The sequence below is a fragment of the Solanum tuberosum genome, unplaced genomic scaffold (assembly GCF_000226075.1).
Source record: "Solanum tuberosum cultivar DM 1-3 516 R44 unplaced genomic scaffold, SolTub_3.0 scf00176, whole genome shotgun sequence".
Taxonomy (NCBI): Eukaryota; Viridiplantae; Streptophyta; class Magnoliopsida; order Solanales; family Solanaceae; genus Solanum; species Solanum tuberosum.
Window position 1 is genome coordinate 726974 of NW_006239100.1, and position 9382 is coordinate 736355.

Below are 9382 nucleotides of genomic sequence, written 5' to 3' on the forward strand. Positions count from 1 at the left end.
AAGTAAAGTACTTCTGCAAGCATGTCGAAAAGGGCTCCCAGGTCGGGACGTCTGGCCACACTCTTAAAGAGTGTCAGTGCAGCACATTTTTAACTGTTACAGATGGGTTCTATATCCTTTTCTCTTATTTGCACTTTCTTTCTCAATTTTGCAGGCTAACCATATTCTTTCAGCAATAAAGAAGAAAAAGTCTATGGGTACTATCACTCTTTCATTAGTTGCCTCTGTATGCATATTTCTCATTTTGGTTTACTGGATGACAAAATGAGATTAAGTAATCGGACTCTTGATGGAGCTTCAAGCACTGTATTTACTCGTTTGTATCTAGTGTATGTTCTCCAGATTCATTTTTATACATGTAAGATGGTATCTTGTAGGGATGGCAATGGCGTGGGCCGATGCGGGGTGGGGCGGGGTGAGTTTAAGGCTATGCGGGGCGGGTGGTTTTAAGGTTGTGCAGGGTGGAGGTGGATATCGTGCTAGTTATCTTGAATAAATGGATATGTTCGCTGAAATACAGTGTTGAAGAAGAATCCAATTTGTAGAAGCCATGATAGAATTGGAACTACCATAGTCGATAGTACAAGCTAATTAGTTTGTTAGGAATAATCTTTCAAATAACTGTGCAATATTGGCACTATACACTTAGGGGTCATTTGAAGTGAGGGATAGAAATAAATAGTGATGGGATAAAGTTTTTGTATCTTGTTTGGTTGCCATGTTTGGGATAACTTATCCCACCATTTATATCATAGTGATGGGATAAGTTATCTCATATACATGGTGGGATAAGTTATCCCAGGATATCTAACCCCACGACAACTAATCCTGGGATAACTTGTTCCCAACCAAACGACCCCATAGGAATTAGCTTTCAAATTATTAACTATCTAATGCATTTGCAACTTCTTGTATTCTTCTATTTAAAGAGATTTCTTTGTTATGATCAAACTTTGTGTTTTCTTGATATTTAAAACATACTTTTTGTTGAGAGTATTCCTGTTTGCTTGTTATACCTCTCATAATTGATAATGTACAAGTCTACTCCTAAAATTATCAAGTTTATTCAGTCGTATGCAATATAGTTTATCTAACTATGAGTTGGGATCGAATTTCACAAAGAACAATATATAGGTGATTAAGCAAGTAAGCAATCATCATCAACTACTCTAAGCCAAACACTTGATAATATTTGATTTTTGAGAAAATATAAACTAATCTAGCTACAAAGCAAGTGAAAAATGATCAATAGCCACAAGTAATTTATCTAATTTATTTCACGATTTTTCAAATAACAGTGAGTTTATGTTAATTAGCTTCTAATAATGATTCTATATTAAACCCTCGTTGACACTAACAAAACTACCTAATTGCCTATTTCTAGTCCAATTAAGAACATTCTAGCATTCTAGTCCTTCTGTTTGACGTTTCTTATAGTTTATGTAAATTCTATTTGTTCAAATTTAGTGTTCAATTTCTAATTTTGACGAAATTGTTATTATAGCCTTTATCACTTGTTACAAAAGTTGATACAGTCCCCCCTTGATCTTAGGCATATTTATATACCTAAGTAGTCGAAAGTGGCCTACTAAGTGATGATGTTTGATGACGATCTTGATTTATTAGCTTGAATTTTAGTTTAACTTGTGATGATTGCATACTTACACACGTGATTAGTTGTTTCAGGAAATCTTGATGGAATATGAATTGGCTAAGGCAAAAACCACCAGTGGCTGGCGCACTGGTTGGCGCGGCACGCCACTGGTGGTACTTCAGAGAGCCTGTTGAGGCGTACTGAGAGGTGCAGCGCGCCAGAAGGGAAATCTCAGAGGCGTTGCCCAGGCGCTCTGCTTGGCGCGGCGAGCCAGGAGCTAAACGAGGGAAGAAACCTTGAGGCGCGATAAGGGGCGTGACACGCCACCTGTTCTCCGACTTTTCCAAGTTTTTAACATTAAGTAGGATTCCTAATTTGAGTGGGATTGGTTCCCAACTTTTCCTACTAGTATAAATAGATCCTTAGGGCTCCATAAAACGGGTTCGACTTTTGATTTAGTGTGCAAGGGCAAGAATTCAAGTTTGTAATAGGTTTTAATCCTTTAACTCTTCTATTTTCCGGAAATTGCATGAACTATAGTATTTTCTTGTTTTCTAATAGCATTAGTAGCTAAACACCCTAGTTCTGGGCCTGTAGCTATGAATTATGTGCTGAATGTTTGAGGCTTTATGAATTGATTTTCGGTTGTCAATCCAAATGACTTCTATATTCTTGTTTTACTATTTTATGCTTGCGCACCATAAAATAAATCTAGTGTCTAATCTTAAAATCGAACGAGGAGGGATTAGATAGACCTGAGAATCTAGAGAGCTCGGTCCACCCATTAGATTGAGGTGATAAGTATTCAGGAGTGACGCCCAGAAAAACACCTTGCTTGGTTACGAAATACGATGAAATATACATGATCGCCAATTAGTTTATTTATCCCTGCTCAACGATGCAGTTAGATGGCTAACTGGGGTAGGCGGCGAGAGGCGAACCACCCGTACCGTACTATCAACCCTATAAACCAGTAATTTGACAACTGAAGTGAATTCTAAGCCGATGATATGATGCATGATATTCAATGTATGTTGCATCCCTGGAATTGTTTTTAAACTTGCTTGAACCATATTATATCAAAGTTGTTCACAATTAGTTACTTTCATTTAGTGCATAATTATTAGTAGATACTTAACTAAATCAACAACTTTTAAAAAGGTTACTTGAGTACTTTTAGGTGTAGAATTGAGTGAATATAAATTGATCATAAGTCCCTTGGGAACGATAACTCGTTTCTTGAATAATCTATACTACTTGTGCGACCACGTACACTTTCTAAACCAAATTTGCATTCATTCAAACATATAGGTATTGCTAGCTGATCGATTTATCTAGGTTTTTTTAAAATTTATATGTCCAATTTTATGTGATCGAAATGAGGAATCAATGTCCAAATTTATGTCACCTTTATTTTTTGGGACTACAGTGCTTCTCAATCGTTGAAAGAAGAGGAATTTCTTGGTATGTTCAACACTCTCCTTGCTTTATTCGCTATTTTGGAGCTAATCTATCCTTCGAAGATGAAGTCGACCTTTACAACTTATAGTTGGAGTATGCATCCGGAGTAATCCTTGCCAATCGTCTTCAGAACTTCAATTCACTGCCGGAGTTTGAAGTTAAAAAACACACAAAGAATGTTCTTTAGGGCTCAGTTGTTATTCAGTGGACAACTAGAGATTGTTGAATTGAGTGCAGCCCCAAGATTGAATAACCAAATTAGCTTATTCATAGCATTCTTTTATCCTTGTTTCTGTATTTTATTTGCTTCCATTAGTCAATGATTTATTGTATTAGCTCTTGTGTTACAACGACAAGGAAGAAGAACTTCAGGTCTACAAGGTGTAACCAGTAGGAAATAGCAGCTGTAAATTGCTACAGAAAATCTGAAAGTGAAGAAGAAGGCTTAAGTTTTCTTGAGTTCAATTTTTTTCACTAGATGTTTCATTACATATGGTGTATTTATAGATAAAGTGTGAGAATTACAACCACATGATAAGCAAAATATCTCACACCAAACTATGTACCTATGTGGCTCACTAACCACCACTCATTTTAAATCAAGACTAACATATCTACTACAAAATATCTCCAACCTAGGAGTTTCTAGACATTGCTTACTTTTTTAACATATCTAATACAAAATATCTCCAACCTATGCGTTTCTAGACAAATCTTATTTTGCTAACATATCTAATACAAAATATCTCCAATCTAGGAGTTTCTAGACAAATCTTAATTTTCTAACACTCCTCCTTAAGATTTTCATTGAAAACTCCTTGCAACAACCTTTGAAACTCAAACTTCTTAGTGGAAAGAGCCTTGGTCAGAACTTCGGCCTGCTGATCTTCACTGATGCAATGCACCAACTTAACTTCACCATTCTTCTCGGCATCTCTTAAAGCATGAAACCTTATGTTGATATGCTTTGTTATTCCATGCTGCCCTGGATTTTCAGCCATCGCAATGGCTGATTTATTGTCCACACAGATCACTATTGGTTCTTTTGGCAACAAATTCAATTCCAACAAGATCTTTCTTAACCAAATTGCTTGATTTGTAGCAAATGTTGCAGCCACATACTCGGCTTCTGCTGAAGATTGTGCTACAATATCTTGCTTCTTTGTGCTCCAAGAAAAAATGCTTGAACCAAACGAAAAACAGTAGCCAGAAGTGCTTTTGTAAGCATCCAAACATCCACCCCAATCACTATCTGAATAGCCAATAAGAGCTCCATTTTCCACATTTCTATACCAGATTCCATAATTAATCGTCCCTCTAATGTACCTTAACACCCTTTTAGTGGCTCCAAAATGCTTAGTGCTAGGACTTTGCATATATCGAGATAACAAACTGACAGCAAACATTATGTCTGGCCTAGAAGCTGTTAGATACAATAGACTTCCAATTAGACTTTTATAAACTTTTGGATCTTCCCTCCCTTTGCCATCATCCTTCATTAATTTTTCATTCACAACAAGTGGAGTTGCAACAGCTTTGCACTTGTAAAGCTTGAACCTTTTTAACAGATTCAAGGCATACCTCTTTTGTGACAAGAAAATTCCTTCACAAGATTGAGATATCTCCATTCCCACGAAAAAATTCATTTCTCCTAGATCGGACATCTCAAAAACTTTTAGCATTTCATTTTTAACTTCTTGAACCGCAAGAGGATTTTCACCTGTAATCATCAAATCATCGACATAAATTGATATCATAATCAACATCCCATCCGCTTGCCTTTTGAAGTACAAAGTAGGCTCATCTCGGCTTCTATTGAAGCCTTGAGACAGCAAATGAGAATCCAACCTACTGTACCAAGCTCTTGGGGCTTGTTTAAGACCATAGAGAGCCCTTTTAAGCTTGTACACCTTGTCTTCTTCACCTGCAATGGTAAAACCTTCAGGTTGTCCAACATAAATGTCTTCCTCAAGCAATCCGTTGAGAAATACAGATTTTACATCCAAATGGAAGATTTTCCACTTGTATTGTGCTGCGAGAGCGACTACAAACCTTACTGTCTCATGCCGTGCAACAGAAGCAAACGTTTCTCCAAAGTCCACTCCAGGCTGCTGAGAATAGCCTTCAACTACAAGTCTAGTTTTATGCTTGAAAATGGAGCCATCTGGATTGAACTATGTTCGATAGACCCATTTGACACCGATAACATTCTTCTATTCTGGCCTATCAACGAACTCCCAAGTATCATTTTTATTAATCATGGATAAGTTCCTCCTCCATTGCTGAAATCCACACTTTGTGGTTTGCTGCTTCTTAAAATGAGGATGGTTCAACAAGAGCAAAATTGCATTGCTCATAAACTTTTGCTAGTAATTTGGTCTTCAAAACAGGAGAGTTTGTAGTCAATTCAACATCTGAATTGTTTTCTGTTCCAGCAATAGGAATAGAGGGAGTATAACCTTTTTGCTGATTTGGGGTTGCAGCTGAAGTACTCCCACCTTGGTTCTTAACAACAGTATCTCGATCCTAATCATAGTGGCTAGACTCATCCACTACAAGATCTCTACTAACAAACACCTTCTTACTACTAACATTGTACACTTTGTATCCTTTTGCAACTGTACTATAGCCCAACAGAACACACAGTTCTGCCTTGCTAACTAATTTACCTCTTTTAGCATCAGGAACATATGCATAGCATACTGAACCAAATACCTTCAAGTGTCTTACAGACGTCTTGATACCCTTCCATGCTTCAAATGGTGTCATGTCTTGGACTACTCTAGTTGGTAATCTATTTAGTAAATAGACAGCGGTATTCACTGCTTCAGCCCAAAAGTATTTAGGCATCTTCTTTTCTGCCAACATGCATCTCGCCATCTCCATCACAGTTCTGTTCTTCCTCACAGAAACCCATTCTGCTGTGGAGTGTAGCTAACAGTGAATTGTTGTTGGATACCCAAATCTTTACAATACTTGGTGAACTGATACGAAGTATATTCAGTTCCATTATCGTATCTAATATACTTCAATTTACAGCCACTCTCCCTTTCTACCATAGCTTTGAATCCTTTAAAAACAAAAAACACTTGATATTTGCTACTAAGAAAGTAGACATGTGTCATTCGAGTCAGATCATCTACAAAGAGAACAAAATACTTGTTTCCACTCAAAGAAGCCGTCGTCATTGGTCCACATAAATCTGTATGAACCAACTCTAGCTTTTCCTTAGCTCTCCAAAGACTTCCTTTAGGAAAGGATTGTCTATGCATTTTACCAAATTGACATGACTCACAAACATCTCTACACATGTCACTTTTGGGTACTTCAAGCACCATACCCTTTGATTGCATATACACCAGTGAGCTAAGATTATAATGACAGAACCTTTTGTGCCAAACCCAAGTATCGCTCAATTCAACATTAAAAGAGCAAGTATCAATAGAATAGCATGAAATTGGAAAAGAATTGTCAATCATGCTAATTTTAGCTACTTCACATCCTTTAGGATCATATATGACACATTGTTTGTTCTTAAAATTAAGAGAATAATTTTTATGAAGCAATTGAGCAATACTTAACAAGTTTTGAGTCAAAATTGGCACATAAATAACATCATTAATAATTTCCGTACCTTCGTCAGTAGGAAATTTTACTGACCCTCTACCGTGAGCTTCTACCAATGCGCCATTTCCAAGCTTCACTTTGGTTCTATCAGATCTGTCCAAGGTAACAAACAGATTTTTATCAATCGCCATGTGCCTTGCATCAGTGAAGATGTACAACGAAAAGGAAGAAGAACTTCAGGTCTACAAGGTGTAAATAGTAGGAAATAGCAGCTGTAAATTGCTACAAAAAATTTGAAAGTGAAGAAGAAGGCTTAAGTTTTCTTGAGTTCAATTTTTTTCACTAGATGTTTCATTACATATGGTGTATTTATAGATAAAGTGTGAGAATTCCAACCACATAATAAGCAAAATATCTCACCCCAAACTATGTACCTATGTGGCTCACTAACCACCACTCATTTTAAATCAAGACTAACATATCTACTACAAAATATCTCCAACCTAGGAGTTTCTAGACAATTCTTAGTTTCTAACATATCTAATACAAAATATCTCCAACCTAGGAGTTTCTAGACAAATCTTACGTTTCTAACATATCTAATACAAAATATCTCCAATCTAGGAGTATTTAGACAAATCTTAATTTTCTAACATGCTACTTATGAACCTCCAAAATAGGGTATATTTGTTTCGAAAAGATTCTGAATCGCGCTACATGTATGAAACTATGAACACATTTTATCCTGCCTTGTAATTGATTGTTTGATAATTCTGAATTGAGGAATATTCTGAAACCATGTATTCTCCATATGTTGGTTCTATTTATATGACACTTGACATAGAATTATAATATATGTGAGGGACCAAGTTTCTTATATCAGAACTAATCGTTTGAATTTAGATCGGAAGGTGATGTAATTCCCACACATTTCAGCGGGTATATGTCAAAGTTAACCTCGACTGAAGTGTTTAAACTTGAGATAGTAAGGTGGCATTTGAGCTTAAGGTTTAAAGTGAAGTATTAAGTTAAAGCAAAAGGGAGTAAGATTTAGAAAATTGAATAAAATAAGTGAGCTGCTTGCTTGACTTAAACTAAGCTAATAGGTGACAAGTAGGTGCATCACCTACTTTGACTTATTGACTAGCCTAAAGTACCAAATAGGTGGATCACCTACTAAGACTCTTTCGACCAGATTATTGGGCCAAGTACACTACCACCTACTTGCATTAATTATGGCCCAAATTGAATAGAATAGAGGGATAATTGGCAACATGTCCCAACAAGTATTAAAGTCCTCAAAGGCCCAAGTTAAAAGGTCAAGTAGGTGGGTCACCAAATTGTCCAAGAAAGTCGGCCAATGCACCTCTCTTTTAAAAGGATAAAGATCAGATCCTTTACTTCATATTTAACTTGTAAAAATTTCAGATTTATTAAGTTTCTCTCTTGTTCTTTCTTGGCTTCACACATCATCCCTAAAACACCTTAGGGTTCTTAAATATTGTCCCCCTTTTCAAGTAAAAGTTTGAAAGAGAATTTAAGTTCTTCAAGTACAAGTTTAGAGGATAAATTTCCAAAAACTAAGGTAAGGCTACTGCCCATTTTGCCTCTCTTTACATACAGGTTTAGGATGGAGAATTTTGGATATAATTGTCAAGAACTCATGGATGGTGATGAATCCTTGAGTTCAATATTCTCCTATTATCCTGAAGGAGTTTTGGGATTGATAATTGCTGCCTAATGTATATTGTTGTTGGGGGCAGATTAGGTATCTTGGTAAAGGATGTATGAAGTTGTATTAATGTATATAAAAAGGGTACGTTGATTCACCATTTGTGTAAGGGTTGTATGGGCCTACTATCCGTCAAGTGTTTGTTATTGTTTTACGAGGCCCTTAATGTGATTAGTTGCTAACATTAGTTTAATCATAAATTGTATTGTAGATTAACACCCAAAAAGGGAGGCTTAATCGTGATAGTTTTATTAGTTAGAAAATAATGTATGTAAGGTTGTTTGATTCCATATCCCTTGGCATGAAATCTTGTAATTGCAATTAATATCAACAAAGTGAATTTCCTAAGCTCTATCCCTAGTCAGGACACATAGTGGCAGCGTATGATCTCCAAATAGCTAACAATATTTTTCCCCTCTTCCTAGTGTGTCGAATTACTTCATTATATGTTCATTACTCTACATTTGTATAATTATCCTCATATGTGCTAGTATTAGAAATGGTATTCCCAACAACAAGCTTGGTGCATTCTCCTCTTAGTCAATTGAAGTCAATTATATAATTTAAGCCCATAAGTAATGCATTGATGTTTCATATTTCCTTATGTCATTGTTACTGCCTTGAAATTATTATTCTAATGTCTTATACTACTGGTCCGTAGTTCCAAATCTCAAAAATGATTATGACTATAAAAACAACAATCTCACAAATTAAAGAAACTAAGTGAAGCAATCTGTATAATTATGGGTGGAAGCCCAGGGGAAAATGCCTAGCATGGTTCGATCCCAATTAGTATAGAATGGTGGCAACTCAGGGGCGAAAACCTAGCATGGATTGATCCCAATTTGTGTTATTATGAGGACAACATCCATGGGTTAAAATCCTCTTCTACCACTGATCAGCTGGTCATTTGTATCACATGCCTTACAAATATTATAACGCACAGAAAAGTAAAGAAATGAATGTAACATACATGATCCCACAAGAGTAAACAACGGTGGTCTTCTATTCTGATCTATGCACGTATA